The 25687-nt window shown below is 51.1% G+C and overlaps 1 protein-coding gene across 20 annotated transcripts in view; it reads right to left on the bottom strand.

Annotated features, from left to right (window-relative positions):
• Positions 1 to 25281, bottom strand: part of IL17B (interleukin 17B) — a 63493-nt gene extending 38212 nt beyond the window's left edge. The window contains exons 1-5 of one of the 20 annotated variants that reach the window (XR_007476478.1): positions 24957 to 25281; positions 16272 to 24158; positions 15808 to 16005; positions 12923 to 13075; positions 6842 to 6994 (exon numbers count right to left, since the gene is read on the bottom strand). The gene's annotated coding sequence lies outside the window, so the exon portion shown is untranslated. The other 19 variants (XR_007476475.1, XR_007476476.1, XR_007476477.1 and 16 more) reach the window with 19 other exon arrangements.
• Positions 25282 to 25687: the final 406 nt, after the last annotated feature.

Here is a 25687-nt window from a genome sequence, read left to right as displayed (position 1 = left end):
CCTACCCCCTTCCCCACTTATCCCAATAGAAATCCTCCCCACCTGCCTCACCCCAAGCAGCGCAGAGGCCATGACAGTTGGCCAGTTTGTGCAGGCAACCACAGGGACATGTCCTGGGTCCCACCCTCCACCTTCAGCCCTGCCCAAGCCTCTGCAGCACCAGAGTCCCAGGTGACCAGCGGTGGCCCCCAGCCCTCAGTGACAGTGGATGGTGGGGACACGCAGTGGCAGACTCCCAGCCCAGAGCAGCCTGGCCATATAAGGGAAGGAGCCAGGAAGGTCTCCTGGCTCAGGCCTGGCGAGAAAATCCAGACAGCCACTGTTTATTTTCTCCTTCCCAGCCTCCCGAGAGCTTCCAGACAGAAGACAGAGGTTCCCCCTCAGGCCAAGCGACATTTCCTGAAGACAGTGGGGAACAGGGAGGAAAAACCAGTCCATTATCCGGGAGCAGCACCCCTGGCTGTGGACAGGTAGCACCAGGTAAGATTCTGCCAGGTAAGATTGTGAGGCCACCTGTTCAACTGCCTCCTTTGACAGAAGGGGAAACAGGGCGACAGAGAGAAGCGCTTGTGATAAGGGATCACACCACTTGGGTGTCCCAAGTGGGACCCATCTCCTGACTGGGGACCCAGAGCAAGAAGGAGCCTCTCGTGGGGTAAGTGGAACAGGAGAGCTATGGACCCCCTTCTCAGTGAGACATCATCTGAAGGAGAAAAGCCAGCTCTGTCTGCCTCTCAGCAAGTAGGCAAGACTCAAGGGAAGAGTTCCTGGGGCCAGAGAGCCAGCAGAAGGACACCTTTCCTGCACCTCTGCCCTCTTCCCAGCCCAGCGGCAGAACCTCCTCCTCCAGGAAGCCCTCCCAGTTCCCCCAGGGAGGAGGAACCTAAGCCCTCAGCAGTCCTTTCTGGGCTCTCTCTTATGCCACTTGGGTCTGTCCCCTATTCAACTTGCCAAGGGCAATTTCCTTCCACTGACCAAGCTCCTCCAGGGTAAGGACCACATCAGATTCAGGCCTGTCTCCCCTCGGCACGTAGAAGATGCATTTGGTTTGCTGAACGGACAGGTGAAATGGTTAGATCCTGTCCCCAACCCTGATGAATTGGTAAATTGGTCAGGGGATGAGACATGGAGCATGAGGTTAAAAATTACGGTCCTGAGGCAGCTGTTCTGATAGGAATCCCAGCTGGGCTCCTAGCTCCATGCCCTTGGAAAATCCCTTTCCCATGGAGCCTTGGGGAGGCACGGGGATTAGCACAATTAAAACACTCAAGAAATGACCGTTCTTATTACCATCAGCATCACTATGATTTTTCTAGAGACAAAGGAAACAGAACTAGACAGCCTATAGCCATAGAGGATATAGAGGCAAATACCTTCCCCTGGTCAAAGGTCTCAACCTCTGTCCCTGTGTCAGAGTTTCCCACAGGAGCGTGGGACTGCCTCCCATCCACTTCCTGTTTCTACACCCAGGAGAGCTGCTATCTTTGTGGCAATATTCTGAGCCCAATGGGGTGTGCTGGAAATAGCCGCCAATTCCCCTGGTTCAAGCCAGTCTGTGACCCGGGAACCGTCTCCTCCCCTTCCTGACCCTCCATGTGGCGGTGATAAGGGTCCCCTGACCACTGCATGGCTGCTCTGCAGATTAAATGTGATGGGGCAGTTTTTCAAACGGCAGGCACTCAGATGCCCCCTTTTTAATTTTGGCCACATCTGCCAACAATCAAAATATTTTAAAATTTAAGAAGAGTCATTTTTAATACCTAAATATAAATGGGAAACTAAAATACTGTCCATAATTAGGAGATAATAAAGGTAAGAATAGAGACAGTAAAAATGCAACAGCGTTCTTACTCTCTCCTCTGGTACATAGCTTGCAAGCCCTGGGCCTGAGGGAGATAAACAGGAGCCAGAAAAGTGTCAGAGACAGGATAGCACCAAACTGAGGCTCTCTCCCCCTGGGAAACAGAAGGACTGGAAGCAAACACACGGAATAGCCTGAGTCACTGTGTCTTCCAGAGTTAGTGCCCAGGGGCTTCCCTGGTAGCGCAGTGGTTAAGAATCCGCCTGCCAACGCAGGGGACACGGGTTCGAGACCTGGTCCGGGAAGATCCCACATGCCGCGGAGCAACTAAGGCTGTGCGCCACAACTACTGAGCCCACGTGCCACAGCTACTGAAGCCTGCGCACCTAGAGCCCGTGCTCCGCAACAAGAGAAGCCACCGCAATGAGAAGCCCGCACACCGCAACGAAGAGTAGCCCCCGCTAGCCGCAACTAGAGAAAGCCCGCACGCAGCAACGAAGACCCAGCACAGCCAAAAATAAATAAAAATAAAATAAATAAATGTATTAAAAAAAACAAGAAACAAAGTTAGTGCTCAGGCCACGTACTCTACAAAATCGCCCGCTCTCTGTGCTGCGTTCGGAAGCCAAAGGTGGTCAGGTGAAAGAGCTTAGGAAACAGTCCGGCACAAAGGAATGCAGGGGTCTGGCCTAATCAGCTTGCTTCCCAGCAGCAAATGATCACTTTTTCGGGACGACCCTCCCTGGCTTCTTACTGAAATCTCCACGTTGGCCAGGGCGAGCGTTTCCTCTCTAAGAGCTAGTGGGAGCCGTCTGAGAGTGGAGTAGACAGGCTGTGGGCCGTTCAGGACCCCCAAGCTGGATCCTGATGTTGGAATCACTCCCCAGCCAAACGCAGTTTGGAAAGAGTTCCTCCATGAGAATTCCATATTAGAGCGAGGCAGCTCTTTGGGTGGGAATACCTGAGGAAGGGGCTGTCCCACTCAGCAGGCCAGCAGGCCTGACTTGCCCCAAGTGGCAGACCAGAGGAAAACACGCTGCAGATCAGGGCCTGCTTTCAGACTTCTGCCAGAGGCATACGAGACTATTATTTGAAGGAGCCGTGTGTGTTTTCCTGCTCTCTCCCACCCCCGAGCAAAGGCTGCTGGTTCCCTTCACCCTTCAGACATCCCTGAAAGTATATGTCATCCGGCACTAAGGCCACCCCAGTGGGCATCAGCAATGCAGGAGGGTCCTCTGGGGGTGCCCTGAGATCTCGGCGGGGCAGAAGAAATAGAGGCGAGGCTCAGCCTGCTCACTCAGAGGTTCCCACCCAAGCCAGGTCTTGAGAGGAAAATGAATTATCTATATGGTCATTCAATCATCCACTAAGTGGCATTCCCTGGGACCCATCATCATGTACAAAGGCCTCCACAAGGCGCAGGGATCCTCACCATTAACAAATGTGGGTGCTGTCCTCAGGGAACTGGAGATCTAACCCAGTCAGACCCAGATGCAAAGAGCTCTGACACTGGAGAGAATGAGGTTGAAGAATACGATTCAGCCACTCTTACAACGCATATGAGGATCTACCATCACAAGTATGGTAAAGGATTAGAAAGAGAAAGAGGGCAGAAAGAGGGCAGAAGATGTGTGAGGACATGGACCAGGGTATCCTGATGTCTGAGAAAGTCAGAGAGGGCTTCCCACAAGAAGTAGCCGTTTGGTCTCCTCTTCCACCAGGAGGAGACGGGCAGGGGCGCAAGAGGCAGCAGCATGGTAGCTGGGGGCCCCGAGGTGGTAGGCACAGGGCTCCTTGGAGGCATGGAAAAAGGGGGGCAGAGGCCCAAGAGGAAGTGGCCAGCTGGGCCAGATGGGTCAGGCCTTGTAGCCTTTTGTGAGGGGTTCAGAATTTAGCCAGAGGGCAGTGGGAGAGTTTTTAGCATTTTAAGCCTAGGAGAGATATGGGCATATTTGCATTTTGAGAAATCACTCTAGGAGGATGGCTGGGATGGTTGGTTGGGAAGTCGGTGGGAGTAGAAGCAAGGAGGCCAGGTAGGAAGCTAAGACAAATGTTTGATGGTATAAAGTACCATGAATGTGCCGTTTGGCTGGCATGCACCAAGCATAAATGTGGGGTATGGGGTCAAAAGGTAGAACATTATATTGGATGGCTCCATTTACTGAAATGCCTAGATTAGCAGCTCTGTGGAGATAGACCTGCCCGGGGGCTAGGGGTGATGGGAGGTGGGTAGGAGGGGCTAAATGGTAAGAGGGTTCTTTTGGAATGATGAAACGTTCTGAAATCGATTGTGGCAATGGTTACACCACTTTGTGAATGTATTAAAAACCACTTCATTGTGCAATATAAATAGGTGAATTATATTTCAATAAAACTGTTTAAAAAGAAAAGAAAAGGAAGGTTGAGGCTTGGTCCCAGAGGGCTCAAACGCCAGGCTGAGGACAGGAAACACATCTGTGGTAGTTAAGCAGCCTCTGGGGCAATAGCTGGATGGTGGAGCTGAGGCCCCTCTAATGCCCCTTCTCCTGTCTAGGGTGGACTCCCTGCCATCAGCCCCTGGTGCAGAGCAGCGTGGCACCCTGTCTCCCAGCCTGAGGTGCAGTGCTGCATCTCTGGTCAGTTGGGAGTCTGAGATGAAGCACTGTAGCTCGGGAAGGGAGAAGTTGTTCTGCGGCCGTTGCCTGGACGTGGTAAGTGGTAGTGGTGCTTGCGGGCACCAGGAAGGACGGGAATGTTTCCACTCTCCATATGGTCAGCTGAGGAAGTTGCTGGACTCAAGTCCTACCTGTGCCACTATCTGCTTCATGATTCTGGGCAAGGCCTGAATCTTCTGTGCACCCCAGTTTGTCCATCTGTAAAGTGAGGTGTTGGAGCACTCAGTGGTGGCCATTACCCAGCACCCTGACTCTGCTTTCGCTTTCTGAGCCCATGACAGACACTGCTAATCAGTCGAGGCATCCTTTCTTTTTTCTTTTTTTCTTTTCTTTTGTAATTTTGTAAAACTTTTAATCTTATATTGGAGTATAGTTGATTAATAATGTTGTGATAGTTTCAGGTGTACAGCAAAGTGATTCAGTTATACACATACATGTATCTATTCTTTTTCAAATTCTTTTCCCATTTAGGTTGTTACATAATATTGAGCAGCGTTCCCTGTGTTATACAGTAAGTCTTTGTTGGTTATCCATTTTAAATACAGAAGTGTGTACATGTCAATCCCAAACTCCCTAACTATCCCTTCCCCCAACTCTAAGGCATCCTTTCTTGAAGCATTCAGGTACAGCTTCAGAATCCTTCTCAGCACTAAGTTCTGGAGAGCTACTGTTAATGATTCGAAGCTGAAACCCTTCACCATTTGTGAACTGGACAATTCCTAAAAACCCTTTCAGCCTTAAAGACAAAAGTCCTGGGCTTTGAGTCAGGCTCTTCACTCTTTGAGGTGTTGCCTAAGTTAGTCCAGGCATCTCCCAAATATCTGACCCCTCTCAGTGGCTTCAGACAAGCAAGAAACAGCAGAGGAAAATCACTGGGCTAAGCACAATTTTATTTAACCTCCCAACAAGCTTGGGAGGTAAATGTTATTAACCCATTTTCCAGATAAGAAAACCGAGGCTCAGTTAAGCAACTGGCCCAAGGTCACACACTGGCTATGTTGAGCTGGGCTTGGAACCTAATCTGTCTGCCTTCAGATCCATGTTCTTACCCACTGCATGTGGTCTTGTCCTTACATCTTGGGTCACTTTTAGCAAAGACAGACCAAGACATTTTCCATTAATCCTGTAGATTTCCTTCCCCTTCTCCTCCCCGCCCCCAGCCACCATAGTTGTATTTATCTCACCTTATCCAGTAGGTCCTATACCATAGCATTTTACAGTTGGGGAAGGCTGAGGTTAAGTGATTTGCTGAGGGTCACCAACAAAGAAGTTGCCAAACAGAGACTGGGAACTGGATCCGCCCAGTTGGTTTAGAGTAAAACCCTCCCTCTGGCTGGAGACTAAGGAATACACATGATCCATGGCAGTCGAAGGGGGGAGTGGGGTGTTACCAGATGGCTTCTGGTTGACAACATGGCCTTTGACTACAGGGAAGGTACTTTCCGGGGCAATTGAAGTTCCAGTCACTACTCTCCCCCCGGAGCAATCATCCACATCCCGCGAGACACAGCAGCCGCCCTGGCTTCTGCAGATGGGGCCGTATGCAGAAGAAAACGCCAGCTGGTCCTTAGGGACATGCCAGAGCCTTGGTGCTGAAGGCCACTCTCTCACCTTGTCCTCACGGTCCAGTTTTCCCAGGAATCCCTTAGATGCTAAGATGGGGATTCCTGGAAATACTGTTCTTGAGGTCATGGTTTAACAGCTGGATGCGTCTCCTTCCCACCCAGAGTTGCCCCGGCAGGGCTTGGGCTCAAGCACGTCATGAGGTCAAGTGGAAGGCCATGCACTAGAGGTAAGAGGGCTTGAGAACTGTGTTCTTGACCTTTAAGTTGCTTTTCTTTCCATTTTGTCCATTTCGTAACATCCTGTGAGGCTGGAATGGGAACTTCACCACTGTCCTGCTCTTGGGAACTTTGTCCAGGCACTCAGTTGAGCAGTGGTTGAACCAGGACACCATAAAGCATGTGTTTCTTTCTGCCTCAACCGCACCCCCACCCCACTTCCCCGCATGCCAAGCAATAGGGGTCGCACTATCGAATCAGCATTATTGATAAATGAATAAATGTACGTGAATTTATTTTAAAAGTTTGCTAAATCAGTTTGCTAAACTAAAAACAAAAAAAACCATTAAGTTTTAGTTCGATTTGTAATGCAGCCACAGAAAAATTTTTTAATTTTTCATTAAGGTAGAGAAGACAAAAAAGCTCAGAGTGCCCTCTTGTGGTGATGCCTCTCTCAACCTGCTTCAGGAACACTGAGGCTCGCCTCTACACACACACACACACACACACACACACACACTGAGATTCCTTTTGCCCCAGTCACTTTTGAGCCACTGACCACGTAAGCCCCATCCATCCTCTCATTACCAATGACCATCACTTACGATTTACTTTAACTCGCATCACCTTCGTCTCAAAGCTCCTGAGGTTCAGAGAGGTCAAGTGACCAGCCCACAGTCACTCACATAGCATAAGGCAGAGCCAGGATTGATTCCAAGTTCAGTGGCTTGTGGCAATTCCTCAGCCAAAAGTAAAAACTGCAAAAATAAAAAATAAAAGTAAGACAATCTGAATAGACAGCGAAAATGCTAGCTGACTGAATCCCAGAGACCTGAAGTGGTCCAGGTGCAACACTAGAACTTTTCACAAACTCTTCCTAGTGCTTTTCATGGAGTTGGTGGAGACAGGAGGTGTCGTGGCCCCAGGAGCCTCGCTTTGGGGTCTGCTTGCCGTGCTCCCAGGGACCAGGTGGCTCCCACACGTCTCAGGCTGTCTCTCTAACAGGCCACATAGAAGACATTTATAAAGTATGAGATCTCCCTCCCCGTTATCCTCAGAGACTGGAGCTGGACTGACCATGAAGAGATCTGATTTGCTCCTAATGATAATAATAGCTTCCACTCACGAATATTTACAACTTACCGGGCCCTGTGCTAAATGCTTTCACAGGCACTGTCTCATTCAATCCTCACAACAACCCAGTGAGGTAGGTTGTATCACATACTCCGTTTCACAGGTGAGGCAGCCAAGGCACAGAGAGGTTAAGACACTTGCCTAAGATCACACAGCTAACAAGTTGTGAGGCTGAGTCAAATCAAGTCTGTGTTTATGCTTATCACCTGCCCTTGCCCCCCCTCTCCCTTTTGGCCTGGCCTGGCAGGTGGGGCTACCTCCCGTGGCTTCCCCTGGGGGAGAAGGTAAAACAAGCCTTCAGTGAGACCCAAGCAGTCCCTCCTGTGCTCTGTGACTATAATAAAATGCTGGACCCTTGGCTTGTGTCCTGTGTCTTCCTGGGAACATGAGGGGAGGTGGAAGGAGGTGACAGCAGGGAGAGAACATAAGCCTGTATTAGTTTACTAGGGCAGCTGTAACAAAGTACCACAGACTGAGTGGCTTAAACAATAGAATGTTATTTTATCATAGTTCTAGAGGCTGGAGGTCTAAGATCAAGGTGTCAGCAGGGTTGGTTTCTTCTGAGGCCATTCTCTTTGTTTTGTAGATGGCTGTGTTCTCCCTGTGTCTTCACTCTGTACATGTCAGTGTCTTAATCTCTTCTTATAAGGACACAAGTCCTATTGGTTAAATTAAAGCCCATGCATATGACCTCATTTAACATTAATTATCTCTTTAAAGACCCTACCTCCAAATACAGTCACAGTCTGAGGTACTGGGGGTTAAGACTTCATCATGAATTTGGGGGGGACACAATTCAGCCCATAATACAGCCTCAGTTGAGGCAACCCTCAACTGAAGGCAGGTGCCTTCACACTGCCAGACACTTCCAGAAGCCGGCTAGATAGCAACCAGGACCCACATCAAGACAGTCAGAAGCCCAAGGAAAATGCCAGGCCGTGTCTGGGAACACCTGCTGTAGAGCGTGGGGAGGGAGAGAGTCCCACGATGTGAGGTCCCCTGGGGCGGGACCAAGGCACATGCTGAGGAGCGCTCAGGGCCTGGCTACGCGGCAGCCTCGCCCCTTCAGTCCTAAAGGTGTGACTGACCAGGTCGAGGAGGCAAGACAGAGTCTGAAATCACACTTCACACAGGCGTCAGTGTTCAGAGTGAACTCGACATTAGCTGTACCACAGGCATCATGCCCAACACATGGGGACATTTTAATTTCTTTTTTTTTTTTTTGCGGTATGCGGGCCTCTCACCGCTGCGGCCTCTCCCGTTGCGGAGCACAGGCTCCGGAAGCGCAGGCCCAGCGGCCATGGCTCACGGGCCCAGCCACTCTGTGGCATGTGGGATCTTCCCGGACCGGGGCCACGAACCCGTGTCCCCTGCATCGGCAGGCGGACAGACTCTGAACCACTGCGCCACCGGGGAAGCCCCACATGGGGACATTTTAACCACAATTAGTCTACCTTCGGCACAATCCTCCAACTCTGCTACATTCTGAGGGGAAAAAAAAATCAACATCCTGACAAACAACCTTTTACGATTCCCAGAGTCTAAGGCCTCCCCCCACCTCTCCTCTGCGACCCCAAACAAGGCCTGCGCACCTGCCCTGCACTGTGGAGGAGCCCAAGGTCCCATAAGGGCCCGAGACTGCTTAGGAGTCACAGGGACGAGAGCAAGAGGCAGGATGGAGGGCGAGCTCCTCTGGCCAGCGCCCTGCCGTCCACTGCACCCCACGCCCCAATGACACACCCCGTTCTTGTTCAGCTTTGGAACAGTTCCCGGCCAGACACTGGGGCCTCCTCGAAACTCACAGGCCTTGTGCTACTGAGGTCCTTCTAGAACTCTCCCTCACACCCCTGGGGAATTATTGCGGACTCCCACAGGTGGGTTCGACACTGTGGTTTGAGATTCCCAGGAGTGGAGGGGTGCACAGGAATAACAGCAAATGTCCAGCAAAGGGGGTGTCCTTTTTTTTTTGTTTTTTTTTGTTGCGGTACGCAGGCCTCTCACTGTTGTGGCCTCTCCCGTTGTGGAGCACAGGCTCCGGACGCGCAGCCGCTCCGCGGCATGTGAGATCCTCCCGGACCGGGGCACGAACCCGAGTCCCCTGCATCGGCAGGAGGACTCTCAACCACTAACGCCACCAGGGAAGCCCCGGGGGTGTCCTCTTTATTTACCTCTGCCAGCCTTTACTGGGTGCCTGTGTGCACCTGGTGCTGGGGACACGGCAGTGAACGAGACAACCAGAGAACTCTACCTTGTGAGGATGATTCGCTCCCACACACGTAGGTGTGAGATCCTGCACTCCTCTTCCAGAATTTCAGTGTTGAGACCGTTTCTGAACACAGCTGTAAAGTAGTAACACTTTCAAACACATCCCTACATGCCAGGCATGCCGTGGGCCTCTGTCCTGTGGGCAGAAGGAATTGGCACCCCCTGACAACTCTGGTGACAGATCCCCAGGTCGAAGTCCAGGCTCTTCCAGCAGTGACCGTCTGCACTTCCTTTTACTGACAGGGCGTCCTGCACCAGGTGCCTCCTGTGGGAGTGTCCAAGGAGGCAGCGTGACGCAGACAGGAAGGAGGTGGTGCCCTCTTGTGGCCTAACCTGGAAGGACAGGCTATCTTGAAGGACTTGTCAGGGGTAAGGGGGGATTGTTATCAGTGCCCATTATCTAACACATTTGCATAGGATTTTGCATCTCAAAATGCACTTTTCATCCCATGACTTCATTTGATCCTTGGGTTTTTTTAATTAATTAATTAATCTATTTATTTATTTTTAGTTGCGTTTGGTCTTCGTTGCTGCACGCGGGCTCTCTCCAGTTGCGGCGAGCGGGGGCCACTCCTCTCTGTGGTGTGCGGGCCTCTCTTGCTGCGGAGCACGGTCTCCAGGTGCGCGGGCTTCAGCAGTTGTGGCACACGGGCCTAGCTGCTCCAGGAGATGTGGGATCCTCCCAGACCAGGGCTCGAACCCGTGTCCCCTGTATCGGCAGGCGGACTCTTTACCACTGAGCCACCAGGGAAGTCCTTGATCCTTGTTTTGAGATACCTCTTGTCATCGTAGTTTTACAGAAACCCAGTGAGGTTTAAACAATACTAATTCAAATTCTAATAACACCTATGATTTATTGATCCCTTACTCTGTGGCTGGCACTGTGAATTTACTTTGTACATATTATCTCATTCGTGAGATTCAGATAGAGAACAAAGTATTAGACACGTGTCCAGGGCCCCAAGACTGCTAAGCAGCTACATGAGGAAGGAAGCACCAGCCCCGCACTCAGGCCAACAATCTCTCCCACGAGCTGGAAAAGAGAAGTGTCCAATCTGGTCCTCCAGCTCCTGGAAGATTCCCAGTTGCTTTGGGCTGGGAAGAAGTCCTGGGAGACTTCATCCAGCAGGATTGACGCTGCTACAGATCCCAACGTGCTGGAGATACCATCTCCTGCTTCCAGGTGTGCTCTGAGGGAACTGGCACCCTTGGATCAGTAGAGAGATTCTATTTCCTGCTTCAAGGGGAGAATTTCCCCAGGCTCCTGAGAGCCGCCTCTCTCAAACTGGACAGCAGCAAGGGCACCCCAATATTGCTACAGGATGTGGTCCAATGATCCAGACAAAGGAGGTGAAAGGGGCTGCTGTGATCCTGAAAGAAAGAGGGAGCTAGAGGGAGGCCGGGAGGAAGACAGTCTGGCCTGTGGGGGATTGCACATCTCCAGCAGCCCGGCGGGCCTGGCCAGCAGCCTGTGCAAGCCAATCTCATTGCTGTAAAAGGGCAGTGGCCAGAAGAGGGGACTCAGGCCTGTCCCTGCATTTCAGACCTAGGCAGCCCCTCTCCAGGTCATGGAAGCAGGCAAAGTGGAAACCAACCAAGCAGGGACGGAATAGGTCCAGATTTGCTCCTTTTTCTTGAAATATGGGGATGGAACCCAAGTGGCCTCAGTCTGGGGACAGTCAGGGGCATGTCAGTTGCACTCCAATCTGTGGGAAGCTGGAAGGAACCACAGCTCCACTAATTTAGAGACTGTCCCCTCTGACCCAGGCCATCTACCACTCCAACATCCCAAAACAGTGTGTTTCCTTGGCCTGCTCATCTCAGAACAATTTCTGACAGAGGGGCATACACGGCAGCTTGCATAACTCCAGTGACAGGGACATCACCCCTTCACCCGCCAGCCTATGTCCTTGATCACCTTGGATTGTTAGGAGGCCCTTCTCTTGTTGGAGTGAAAGCTCTGTCATTTTCCCTAGTTCCTTTGCTGCCCATAGAGATTTATGAACGGTGGCCCTGGCTTCCTTCCCCTCCTCCAGGCTAAACATGCCTGGGGCTCCCGGTGGGCCTCTGAGACTGAATTTAAGCTTGTTTCCCTGCCTGCACAATCAAGACCCCTTCTTTGGGGCCAGGACCTCCTCTGAGAGCCTTATAAAATCAGTCAACCATCTCTGTGAAAATGGTGCACGTCCACACAAAATGTTACATACTACACTAGAGGGTTCATAGGCCCTTTCTTTAGTGCATGTCACAGTTTCTAGAAAGTGGCTGGCCTTTAGTACTAATTTATATATTCGACAAATGTTTACAGAGGGCCTACCATGTGCCAAGTGATGTTTCTGGTGCCCAGAATGGAAGGGTAAATAAAACAAATCCTAGCTCCAAGAATTTACAGTCTGGAGCAGGAGAGAGACACCAACTAATCAGCCACCACATCATTAACTTTATATTGTGATAAATTCAAGGAAGATAATGAAAGAGAGTACAATGAGAAGTGGCAGGCTTTGGAGAGCTATTTTAAATTGGGAGGTCAGGGAGGGCCTCTGGAGGGGGTTGACATCTGAGTAGAGATCTGATGACAGGAAGACAGTGTGGACTGAAGAGTCGGGGGTGAGGGTGGGGGTGGGGGGTCAGGCAGGACCAAGGATGGCTGTCAAGACTCTGAGGCAGAAGGAGACCAGGGAGGCTAACGCCTGGAGTGGAGGAGGGGATATGAGACAGGGTTGAAGGGCACAGGGCCAGGCCGAGTGGGGAGTCTAGGTCTCATCTAAGTGCAGTGAGTGACACAGTCAGGTATATGTTTCAAAAGATCACTCAAAGTGGGGAGTGGAAGCAAAATGTATTCCCCTTTCATGTTTCCTTGTATCTGCATAAAGAAACCCTGGAAAAATATAGAAGAACTTAATAAGTGCGGTTACCTAGAAAAGCAAGACTTCTTAATATTTACATACTATATTGTTTTGACATTTGAATGACCTGTATATTTACCTGTATTACTTTCTCGTGGCTGCCATAACAAATGATGACAAACTGGGTGAACGAAAACAATCAAAATTTATCATCTCATGGTTCTAGAAGCCAGAAATCTGCAATCAGGGTTTTGGCAGGGCCAGGTTTGCTCTAAAGATCCTGGGGGACTTTGTTCCTTGCCTCTTCCGTTTTCTGGTGGCTCTGAGCATTCTTTGGCTTGTAGCTACGTCACTCTCTGCTCTGCATTGTCTCCTTCTCTTCTGTCTGACAAATCTCTGTGTGTCTCTTGTAAGGGCATTTACCATTGAATCAGGGCCCACCTGAACGATCCCGGATAATCTCTTCATCTCAGGATCCTTAACTTGGTCACATCTGCCAAGATCCTTTTTCCAAATGAGGTCGCATTTACAGATTCCAGGAATTCGTGTGTGGACATGTCTTTTGATGCGCCACCATTCAACCCATCACAATAGCTGTCCAATAAGATCAAAGTAAACTTTAAAACTTGGTTCTAGCTCTGGGGTGACAGAGGGACTGCAGGGTGACAGATGGAAGAGAGGAGGGAGGTGAAGGGAGGTGGGTATGTGTGGGAGCAAAGGTCCACTGGGCTCCAGAGGGATCGGATGCAGGATGGAGGGAACATCATAAGGCATCCCCCACCACTCCTGGGTCTGGCTTGAGCAAATGGGCAGGCTTTGGTGCCTTCACTGAGGCCGGGAAGATCAGAGGACAAGGGGGCTCCAGGGAGGTGGGAAGTGAGACTGGGAGGGAGAAGTAGTAGACATTTCAAGGTAGAAGTTACCATGAAGGAAGCTGGATATATATGTGGTGAGGCCTGCAAAAACCTTTAAGGGAACGGAAGCCTCAGGCTCAGGCTACAGAAAGCCCATCACCTCCCTCGTTTTGAAAGCTCAGCACCTACTGATGCAAGGCCAGGCTGCAGCCACGTCACAGAAGTGGCTGTGACTCAGTTTGGGAAATCTAGGTTTTTACCACGCTACACTTATGCAACCAAGTCTTTGAATCTAAATACAAGACTTCTCGTCTCCAGTGTAAATTTCCGTGTCTCTATGATGAATCTTTCCAAATAATTCTGCCTCCAAACCAAATAGGACAGTATGCATGGTATGATCCCAGTTTCATAGGGGAGAAAATGACTCTCTTCAGGTATGTCTATAACAATAGCTAATCTTCCCTGAGGTATTATGCTGACCACTGCATGCTTTATTTCATTTAATTCTCTTCATCACAGTTTGAAGTAGATGTTATCATTATTCCCATCTTACAGAGAAAGATAATGAGGCTCAGAGAAATTAAGTAAATCTTGCTCACAGCCACCCAAGTAGTAACTGTTAGGACTGGGACTTGTACCCTAGCAGTCTTGGCTTTTGTGTCTATAATCATTACTGCCCCTCCTCATTCGTGCCCTCTTATGGATATACATGCACATTAAAAAGTTCAAGGAGGGCTTCCCTGGTGGCTCAGTGGTTGAGAGTCCGCCTGCCGATGCAGGGGACACGGGTTCATGCCCTGGTCCAGGAAGATCCCACATGCCGCGGAGCGGCTGGGCCCGTGAGTCATGGCCGCTGAACCTGCGCTTCCGGAGCCTGTGCTCCGCAACGGGAGAGGCCACAACAGTGAGAGGCCCGCGCACCGCAAAAAAAAAAAAAAAAAAAAAGTTCAAGGACAGACCTACAAAGTTGTTAATAGTGGCGGGTTCTGAGAGGGGTGTGGGAAGGAGTACACATTCTCTACTGCTGCCTTGCTTTTAATTATCTTCAAGGAACAATGGCTTTTTTAATTTAAAAATATGTATTTATCAAAAGAAAAGTCTGGAAGAACATACAACAAAATGTCAACAGCACAGGACTTCCCTGGTGGCACAATGGTTAAGAATCCACCTGCCAATGCAGGGGACACAGGTTCGATCCCTGGTCCGGGAAGATCCCACATGCTGCAGAGCAACTAAGCCCATGTGTCACAACTACTGACCCCGCATGCCACAACTACTGACCCTGCATGCCACAACTACTGAAGCCTGCATGCCTAGAGCCCGTGCTCCGCAACAAGAGAAGCCACCGCAATGAGAAGCCCGCACACCACAACAAAGAGTAGCCCTCACTCGCCACAACTAGAGAAAGCCCGTGCACAGCAACGAAGACCCAATGCAGCCAAAAATAAATAAATAAAAATGTCAACAGCAGTTACATCTGGGGAGCATGAGCAGGAAAACTATCTTCTACACCATATAGTTTGGTGTTGTTTGAACTTTATACAATGGGCATATACTGCTTTTGTAAGCAGAAAAAAGTAATTAAGTCTTTAAAAAAAGAAGGATAGAGAGAAGGAGAGTGACTCAGCAGCTCTTCTGGGATTCCCAGCAGCTCCTGACAGAGGTCCCGCCCACCTTCACGAGCCCCTTTTCTATTTCTCCCCCTCCATCCCCTTTGCACATCCTAACCAGAAAAACCTGTGCCTCAGCAGCATCTGTCCTGCCTCTCCCTCCTCCCAGCCTCTAAACTAGGCCACTGCTGATCCCGAATCCACAGGGCAACAATATCCCCTCATCCTCCATTAGCAGCTTTGTAGTTTATGAAATGCCTTCCCATGGCAGCTCACGTTTAATCCTCCCAAAGACACTGTGAAGTGGATATTCTCATGCCCATTGTACAGATGTGGAAGCTGAGGCTCAGCGAAGCTAAGCTCATTGCCCAGGGTCATATAGAGTCTGGGATTGTGCCTGGACCCAGATTCCCAGGCCAGACCTCTCCAGTGCTGCATGAGTTCGAGCTCATGTCAGGAACTTGAGTTTCAGGACCTAAAATCAACCTGCTCAATCTTGTTTAGACCTATGACAGAGCAGCAGTTCTCCTGTTCCCTACCAAACCATCCCTGCAGCCTCCCTGGTATACTCAACCACAGCCAGGAACCTGAGACTCACCAGAGCCTTGCCCTGCACTGCCCAGGCCCTGGGGCTGAGCCTGAAGAGAGGGCAGAATGGAAGAGCCTTTGGGACCAGACAGAGGAGCGTGGGAAAAAGGGGCAGACAGCCAGCATGCTTACAAGGCAGGAGTAGACAAACCCAACCGTCTAGGACAGCAGGTCATGGGCTTGGGTGGAATCCTGGATATAACTTTGATCAAATCACTTAGTATCTCTGGGCCTCAGTTCTCTCATCTGGAATATGGCATTATAATAGCATCACCTTAGAAAGCAGTTCTGGGGCTTCCCTGGTGGTGCAGTGGTTGAGAGTCTGCCTGCCGATTCAGGGGACGCAGGTTCGTGCCCCAGTCCGGGAAGATCCCACATGCCGAAGAACGGCTGGGCCCGTGAGCCATGGCTGCTGGGCCTGCATGTCTGGAGCCTGTGCTCTGCAACGAGAGAGGCCACGACAGTGAGAGGCCTGCGGAACGCAAAAAAAAAAAAAAAAAGAAAGCAGTTCTGAGAACAACATGAGGAATCCTTGCCATGCGTTCAGCGCAATGCCTGGACATAATACATGCTGACTGAATGCTTCTTACTGAATGCTTCTTATTGTTACGAAGTGAGTTGGTTTGCCCCAACCAGTTTAGTTTCTTTTGGTGAACACGTACTGAGAGCCCACGCTGTGCCAGGCCCTGGGCTAAGCACGAGGGACACAGAAATAAAGTAGATGCAGCTCCTGCTCACCCAGTTCGCAGGGGAAGCCAGCCCAAAGGGAAGCTGACCCTTCCTGTGGGCTTGCAGTGTGAAGGAGCAATGGCTGGGACGGCGGTAGGCAGGATGGTGTGGGGCCTTGAACGCCGGACTAATCTGTCTGAGAACTTCTCTTGTCCGCCTGGGAACCACTGCAGGTCTCAGAGCCAGAGAGCAGCCGACCCAGTCATCTCACTTAGAAATGGAACCTTAGTATCTACGGCTCCACAGGGCTTCTGAGCCATCACTGAGTCAGGCACGACGTGGGGGGTGGGGGGGATGACACAGGAGGGAGGGGCACAGAGGCCTATCCTTAAGGTGGGGACCATCTGGGTTCGAGTGACGGTGCCAGGTGCACTAGGTGAGGCCGCCCAGAGAGGTCAGGGAGGGGTTCAGTCCTGGAGAAAGTAGTAGGGGAGGAATCTATTTAGACTCCAGAAAAGGCATAGTTAATGGGTCTATTTGGGGGCTGATCCCTGGGTTGCTATCTCAGGTGGTTTGGTACCTCTCTTTCTGCTTTTCCGTGCTTTCCCTTTTCCTACACTGAGTCACTAGAAGAGACGGGGTTGAGCTATCTCTGTTTGGGAGCCCTGGGATGGGAACCAGGTGACTCTGTCTCCCCAGAGGGGCACACCCCCCGGGGCAGCTGGAGAGAGCAAACAGTCCTCCTGGGGGAGCTCCAGGGTCTGGTGGGAGAGGCTTGGACATGTGGAGTGGCCTTCCGCAACTCAGGCCCCTCAGAATCTTCCTCTGTCCGGAAGGGTGATGATGCCATGGCGGAGGCAGTGGGAGCGGTGGAAGCACCTGGGGCTCCCCCACATATCCTCAGGCTCCCGGGCGTGCCTCTTGTCAGCGTCATCACCCGCCGGGTCGTGGGCCAGCTCAGCACAATCGTGCAGGACCAGACTGGGTGCCTAGAAGAGGCAGGCCGGGTTCCGGCTCCTCGCAGCCCACCTCCCCAGTCTGGCCCAGTTGCCCCAATCTGGGGACAGACTACTTCTAGTGGGGCAGCCCAGTCAGCTGAGAAAGTCAGGCTTATGCTGAGCAGGAAAAGGGAGGACTCGCCCGCCTCCCCCCGCCCCCAATCCATAAAGCTGTGGCAGAGCAAGCCCTGGGCACTTGGCAGACTCAGTATGCGTCCTGCGTGCGCAACCAGCCCACTGGGTTCGCCTCTGTGGGCCTCAGTTTCCCCTTCCACTACTGAGCCAATGCATACATTCATTTTCTCTTCCTGGGGCATCTACCGAGGGTCAGACCTGCAATGCGCATCGAAGAGACAATGAACCCAGAACCTAGGCCTTGGGGAGCATCCAGCCCGGCCCCGCTGCGCCCCGTGTGGCAGCAAAGCTGTGGGGAAGCTGCTCTGCTTGGGGTGCGGGTGCAGGGCCGGCTTCCCTCTGCGCCCGCCGGTGACAGATGCCCAGCAGAGGGCGGCAGAGAGCGGGATCCCAGCTCGAGGGAGCCGCGACCTTGGCAGTCAGCGAAGGTGGAGGCCTGGAGATTTTCAGCTTCACTGCTGTCAGGAATAAGTTTCACAAGGGCCTCCGGCACATCGGCATTCTCTCGGACCCGGGCCCCGGGGCGGCCGACACCTCATCACTCTCCTGTCCCCGGAGGAGCCGCCCCAGGGCAGCCTTGGGACTGGGGCGGGGCGGTGCAGGGTTGAGGTGGGAATACCAGCGGTGTAAGGAGGAGGGCACGAGGGAGAGAAAGGTGGGGGAGGGCCCCCATGCAGGGATCGTCGGTCGGGGCGGGGTCACAGGTCAGAGGGCGGGGGCTGGTCCTAGGAGCAGTGTGCACCCAGCACCTTCTTTGACTAGGTTTTCTAAAGATCGTGCTGGTGCTGTGAGGGGGTCGACTTAACCCGCACACACTCAGACACGCACTCCCGTTCTCCTTCTTCCATCGGCATGCTCTCAACACACTCACACTAACACACATTTCCACCCAGATCACACCCGACTCATGCACACAAACATTCATATCACACCAACACACACATTTCATGATCACACTTACACTTTCACACAAACACACCTACACACATGAATGCACATCCACTGTCACCCAACTCGCACACTTACACTCTCACTCACACTTGTGTACACACATAACTCACATACATATATACTCTCAAGCACACGCAAGCACACACCCATTTTTTTCACACAACTCTTACAAGCACTCATATACACAACTTGTGCATATATTCAGTCACACACACTCACACTTCTATCTATTCATACACTCACACACACTCACACATTGACACACCTGAGGGCCTCTCCCTAGAAAAGCTGGTAGAGCCAGGGGGCAGTCTACCAGCTCTGGTCCCTCACACTGGGTTCCAGAGATAATCCCAGCTCTCAGGCATCTGTGACCCACTGCCTTCCGCCCACTTTCAAAAAGGGTTTGAGGGACTTCTCTGGTGGCACAGTGGTTAAGAATCCGCCTGCCAATGCAGGGGACACGGGTTTGCTCCCTGGTCCGGGAAGATCCCACATTCCACAGAGCAACTAAGCCCGTGCACCACAACTACTGAGCCCGTGTGCCACAACTACTGAAGCCCACGCGCATAAAGCCCATGCTCTGCAACAAGAGAAGCCACCGCAATGAAGAGTAGCCTCTGCACGCCACAACTAGAGAAAGCTGCATGCAGCAACAAAGACCCAACGCAGCCAAAAAAAAAGATGTGAGATGATTTAGAAGGTTAAATTCCAAATAAAACAGGATAATGAAAAAGAAAAATAAGACAGCAGAAGCATTGAAAGCCTAACCCTTGTTTCTCCAGGTCTGGGGACTTCTAAATTTGTAAAGACCCAGTGGTCTGTGATTTCAGAGCCCCAGGCCCAGCCCTGCCTCTTTTGGATCATCCCTCTGCACTTGCCCTTGTGGGCCTCTCTCTGCCCCCCGCTTGTCCCTCAGGGTCTGTGGAAGGGCTTACTCCCTGCCAGCATGTCCGACTCTGTCTGAAGTAGCTGAGTGAGCCCCCCTGCCACTCCCCAAAGGTGGCTGGGCTGAAGGACCTTTGAATGACTACCTGCCAAACAGTGTTTCCCATCAACCATCAGTCAGCCTCTTGAGCTAAACCTTGGCTTTGGCCTCTCTCTCCTGCAAGTTGAGTTCCCAGCCACTAAGGACCTCCCCAGTGCTGAAGCAGAGTTCCTCTCCTCATTGTTCTAGAGTCTCAATCCTCAGCCTGCACTCATCTGACCCTTAATCCCAACCTTTCCCACCACGATTTCTCAATAAAGCCCTCATTCAAACAAAACGCCCAGTGACACATCCTGGTATTCCAAAGCTGCTCAAGTGGACATTTCAGTCAGCTATCGCTGTGTAACAAACCAACTCAAAATTTAGTGGCTTAGAGACTTCCTTGGTGGTCCCGCGGTTAAGACTCCACCCTCCCAATGCAGGGGTCCAGGGTTCAATCCCTGGTCAAGGAGCTAGGTCCCACATGGCGCAACTAAGAGTTCACGTGCTGCAGTGAAACGATCCCACGTGCCGCAACTAAGACCTGGTGCAGCCAAATAAATAAATAATAAATATTTTAAAAACCCAAAACTTGGTGGCTTAAAATGGCAATTTGAGGGAATTCCCTGGCAGTCTAGTGGTTAGGACTCTACACTTCCACTGCAGGGGGCATGGGTTCGATCCCTGGTCAGGGAATTAAGATCCTGCATGCTGCATGGCCAAAAAACAAACAAACAAAACAGCAATTTGTTATTTCTCATGGTCCTGTGGATTGGCTGGGCTCGTCTGGGTGGTTCTTCTGCTCTATATTTTGTTGGCTGGGACTACTCAGGCTGCTGCATCCAACTGGACTGCCTTCAGGCATGGCTGGATCCAGAGGCTCAAGTAACATCATCAAGAATATACCATATTTTCCATTCTCTGCTCTGCTTGGCTGGCTCTAAATGTCCAAGGTGGCTTCCCTCACATTTTTAGTGCCTCCACTGTGTTAACTAGAACATCTGGGGGCTGCCTAGGCCTCCTCTCTCACATGGTCTCTCCAGCAGGGGAGCGATACTTCTTTATATGACAGCTCAGGGACTGAGAGCAAAAGCAAACCTGCCAGGCTTCTGAAGAGCTAAGCCTGGAACTAGCACAGCATCACTGAAACCACATTCTATTGGTCAAAGCAAGTCATAAAACAAACCAAAATTCATGGTTTAAGGGGAGAAAAAATGGAGTTCACTACCCAGTGGGAAGAGTGGCACATGTGCACAGGGATGAGAGGAATCACTGGCAACCAATTTTGCAGGCACTCTGCCACAGTGGGCCTGCGCATTAAGCTCCCAACAAGCTTCCTGTGAAAGAAGCTGTGCAGCAGGTAAATGAAGCATCTTCGAGAACTTAACATTCTTAATCACAAAATTCTTATCTCCACTTCCAGGAAGAATTGCACTTTAGTTAGTGTGTGATTGGGGACTATTTCATTTGTAAGTGATGGGAACCGAGCTCAAACTGGCTTAAGCAAAAAAAAAAAAAAAAGAGAGAGAGAGAGAACAGGGACTTCCCTGGTGGTCCAGTGGGTAAGACTCCGAGCTCCCGATGCAGGGGGCCTGGGTTTGATCCCTGGTCGGGGAACTAGATCCTGCACGCATGCTGCAACTAGAGTCCGCACGCCACAACTAAGACCTGGCGCAACCAAAATAGATATATAAATAAATATATTTTTTTTAAGAAGAGAGAACATATTGACTCATATACTGGGAAATTTAGGGAGATACTGGGAAATTCAGAGATGGACTGGCTTCAGAGGCTCAATTAACGTCATCAGGAATGTTTTAAACTTTCCATTCCCTGCTCTGCGGTCCTCTGTGTTGGCCTCATTCCGTCATTCTCAAGCAAGCTCTTTCTACAAGGTGCAAAGATGGCCACCAGCAACTTCAGGTTTGCATCTTATCAGCTTAACACCCCCCAATGGAAGACACGTGCTTCTCCCACTTCTCAATAATTTTGGTAAAAATCTCAGGGGAATCATATAACTGGCCCAGAGTAAATCATAATCCAATCCGGGAAACAATCACTGTGACTTCAATTAGCCAGGACTTCATATTAGGCCCACCCGCTGGAGGAAAAGAAAAGGTAGAATAAGCCCCAGCAGAACCACGTGGACTGAAAGCTGGGGTGGGGAATTGGGGTGGGGTGTTCCCCAAAGAAAAGCAAGTGATGTTACCAAAAGTAGGAGGAGTCATCATAATGCTAAGACGGCAAACACAACTGAGAGCCACTGTGTTATCTGATGTGTTACAGAGAAAGGAAATCATGTGAGTCCAGCTGGAGATAAGCATTTTCCTGATTCTGAATTCCAGAATGGATCCCTTCACACAGGGAGTTAAATCTAGTGCATTTCCTGACATAGTGGACAACAGCTTTACCTCCATTTTGGCATAGATATGGAAATATCCTTCAAGCATGCATTTCGTAAAGTGCCTACCTTTGAAAGCCAAGGACAGAACATTTCTTTGCCCCAAGGAAAGGCAATTTTGTAGGCTGCTGAGCTCATGGGTTTCTGGTGAGAGGCTTCCAAATATCGAGGTGGCACTCAGCATAGAGAACAGAGGGGCAGTACCCTCTCTAATACAGCATTTCTGTGAGCCTTCCCTGTCTTCCCTTAGCAGTCTCAGCCTGTCCTATTCCACTCAGATACCTACTTTGGGTCAAAAGCAAGGGCTCGGACCTTGGCTACAGTGATAGAGCGTCGAGAATCACAATCTCACAGACTTTTATTACTGAAGGATGTCAGAAACATCATGCTGATTGCTCCTCAACCTTGATTCTCTCCTTCCACAGATGGACTTACTAGCTGGAACCATGGCTACCAGAATAAAGACTACATTTCCCATCCTCTCTTGCCACTAGGCGTGCCATTTGACTAAGTTCTGGCCAATGAGATGTGGCAGCTTCTAAGAGTCTTCCTTTGTCCTTTCCATCTTTGTCTCTTCACCTTTCGGACTCTTGTTTCCTGGAATGTGGGTATGATGGCCACCATTTTGTACCAAAAGGACGAGGGCCACACCATAGGGAAGGTGGATGTGAACCAGAAGGATTAGGTAGAAGAGCCACCATGCCAGCCCTGGACCACCCATCTTTATACTTGATACTTTTATGAGAGAGAGATATAAGCATGCATATTGTGTAAGCCACTGTTTTGAACTTCCATTTCCTGGAGTTGAATCAGTTCCTAATTGATGACATTATCTCTTCCAATTTTTCCATATCCTTTACCACCACTCACAAATACCATCTTCCATCCAAGGCTTGAATCCTCTCCAAACCATTGCTTAAAGGATAAGTACAGGGCTTCCCTGGTGGCGCAGTGGTTGAGAGTCCGCCTGCCGATGCAGGGGACACGGGTTCGTGCCCCGGTCCGGGAAGATCCCACATGCCGCGGAGCAGCTGGGCCCATGAGCCATGGCCGCTGAGCCTGCGCGTCCGGAGCCTGTGCTCCGCAACGGGAAGAGGCCACAACAGTGAGAGGCCCACATACCGCAAAAAAAAAAAAAAAAAAAAAAAAAGGATAAGTACAGCTCACACAATTACTACCTCTCGAGGTCATTTCATCCTTGGAACTGAATTGTTAGAAACATGTTAGAAAATTCTTCCTCATCTTCATTCATTCCATCTGCATACAGCTAATTCTCTCCCTCAGGAGCGTCAACCAGAGCCCCGTGGGAAAAGAGGCCCAATGTCCACAGCTCCCCCGTACATGGGTGAAGCTTCAGGTGTGCAAGGAGCTTTTGATTCTGCGATGCAATTATTATATATCAGTGCAGCTTGAGACATTTGGAATATGTGATAAGAATTCCTCACATTTGCATAGCAGCTTACACACTTCTTCCCACACTCTCATTTTATTACTGTTATTAGTAATAATATTAGTAATAATAATAATAATGTTCCCTTTACAGAAATTTAAAGGAATATATAAAATGTAGTGTGAAAGCCCAAACTAAAAAAAAGGACAGAAGAATAAAGAAAAACAGAGGAGTGGATTACAAAATATAATCAGACCAATAGTTATAAATCATATATGCACAGGGCATAACTAGATACTTTGCTGCCATTTATTGAGTACTTATTTTTCATAAGGCCTTGAAATAAGCAGGGGGCGCTATGTAATTAAATCCTCATGCGTATCTTGCAAGGTAGACATTTTGACTAATTTGCAGGTGATGACAAAGAGCCTCAGGGAGGTTAAGGGTCCTTTCTAAGGTCCCAGGGGCTCTAATGGTAAAGTTAGCTCCTTGACCTGCATGTCCCCTACCCCTACCCTCACTCCTTCAGACACACCGGCCCTGCAGCCTGGAATACTCTTTCCTGCCCCTTTCTTGATGACACTGGCACCGTCTCCCCGCCCCCCCATCTCAGCTTCAATGTCACCTCCCGGGCAAGGACTTCTCTGACCTCCCCATCCCCCCAGCCCTGCCATCCCTCCCCTCTCTGATAGCTCCTTCATAAGAAGTCTTCTTCTCAGCACGATTAGATGTTTGTTCAGTGCCTGTCTCCCTCTCTGAGGCTGGGGATGGCATCTGTCTTGTTTGCTGCTGGATCGTCAGCGCCTAGAACAGAGTCTGGCACATTCAGGTGCTGAAACCTTGGTGAATGAACGACAGCCCGTGCTCACAGCCACCAGATCACCCTATGCTTTCCCAGGACTTCTCACAGAGGCCCTGACTCCTGGGCCTGAAGGGTCCCTCACGCCTTACCTCATTCCATCCCTGCATAATAGAAAAGGGAAACTGAGGCCAGAGAGGGAAAGGCACTTGTCAGGGCCCCATAGTGGTTAGACACACAGCTGAGCAAGGGGCACGTCCTGGTTCCAGGCCGAGGGCCGGGCACCAGTGGGTGGTCCCGACCGGGCCAGCTTTCTCTCTGTGGAGGGATAAAGTGAGGCAGGACAGCCCTGAAACGTGGCTGGTGGGAGGTGCTGCCTAGAACAATGTGGCCGTCCTGGGGAGGAGGTGGAGAGCCTGCTGGCCTGGCTGGGAAGGAATCCAGCAGGGGCCTTGCTCGGTTTCCTCCCAGCACAGGGGGAAGTAAACACATTCCTCAGTCATGCAGGCATCTCCCGGCTCCAGCAGGTCCCTGGCCAGTGGTCTGTTGCCCTATGGAGGGCAGGCCTGGAGAAGGGGCACGACTCAGCCAGGGTCAGACCAGTGTGTGGTGGCTGGTACCCTTTGCCAAACTGCCTCCTGCCCCAGCGCACAAAGGTGAGAAGAGCATAGTGTCCCTGTCCCCACCCCAGTCCTGCAGAAGCCCAGGGACAGCTGGGCTAGCTCCCAGCCCGGCCGAGCCTCTCTGAGGATCAGCCTCTGGTCCCCACCACCAGCCAGGACAGCGAGGAGGACACTGGGGACTCTTGACAAGGCAGGCATGGCCTGTTGTGAGTACTGGGTCCCGGCTCCCTACTGGACAGATGGGGAAACCTAGGCCCGGAAGGGCAGGGGCTTGCTCCAAGTGCCACAGCAAGGTCATGACTAAGCCGAGACCAGAACCCAGGTCCTGTGGACAACGGTGTCACGTCACCAAAGCCGTGATGATGGCTGCCGCCTCCCAGCTCCTCCCGGCCCACCCGCCCTTCTCCCCTCAGCTCTGTCAGGCCCTCTGCACATGCTGATTCTTCCGCCCAGAATTCCCTTCTTGAACTCTCTTGACTGGGCAAACTCCTACCTGTACTTCAGAACCATTCAGCGCCTTCCTGTCATGAAGACCAGCTGCCCCGGGGGCGGGGCGGGCCCTGCAGCAGCAGCTGTCCTCAGATTGCGCCAGGGCGCAATTGCAACAGCTGTGAAGCCTGGTTCTTGGTAGCAGCCAGGAATGATTCACAGGGAGTGGGAAGACAGGAAGGCTTGGATGTCACCCTGTGTACTAAGTGTGAGCGTCAGGAAAAAGAGCCTGGGATCTGGACTGGGAGAACTGGCCTGCTTCTCTCTTCAAGTTGTGGGATCTAGAGGATGCTCTTCAGCCCCTCAGGAAGGTATCACTGAGGCTGAGACTCCTGACTTTTCTGCCAGCTCCAGTTGATAGACAGTAGCTCTGGGGGGCACTGTGTTGAGGAGGATTCAGAAGAAGGGAGTATGGTGGTAGACCCGCCATTTATTTGATACCCTAGGGCTGGGATGTCTCTAAGGGGCCTCCCTCCCTGAGGAACATACTCCTGTGCTCAGAATCAGCAGCTGTCCCAGCTCTGGCAGGGCCCCAGGATAGGCCACAGGGCCTTCGATCAACACACACACACACACACGCGCGCGCGCGCACACACACACACACACACACACACACACACACACACACACGAGATGGGGGCCCTTCCCAGGCAAGTGGCTCTGGCTGTGGGCTCCAGCCCTCTCCCTTCTGTTGGCCCCAGATAAACATTCCTTCCAGCTTTGCCCCCTGAGCTG

Source organism: Orcinus orca, chromosome 3 (genome assembly GCF_937001465.1).
Source record: "Orcinus orca chromosome 3, mOrcOrc1.1, whole genome shotgun sequence".
NCBI lineage: Eukaryota > Metazoa > Chordata > Mammalia > Artiodactyla > Delphinidae > Orcinus > Orcinus orca.
Note: the sequence above shows the minus strand (reverse complement) of the source record. Positions and strands in the feature narration are given on the sequence as shown.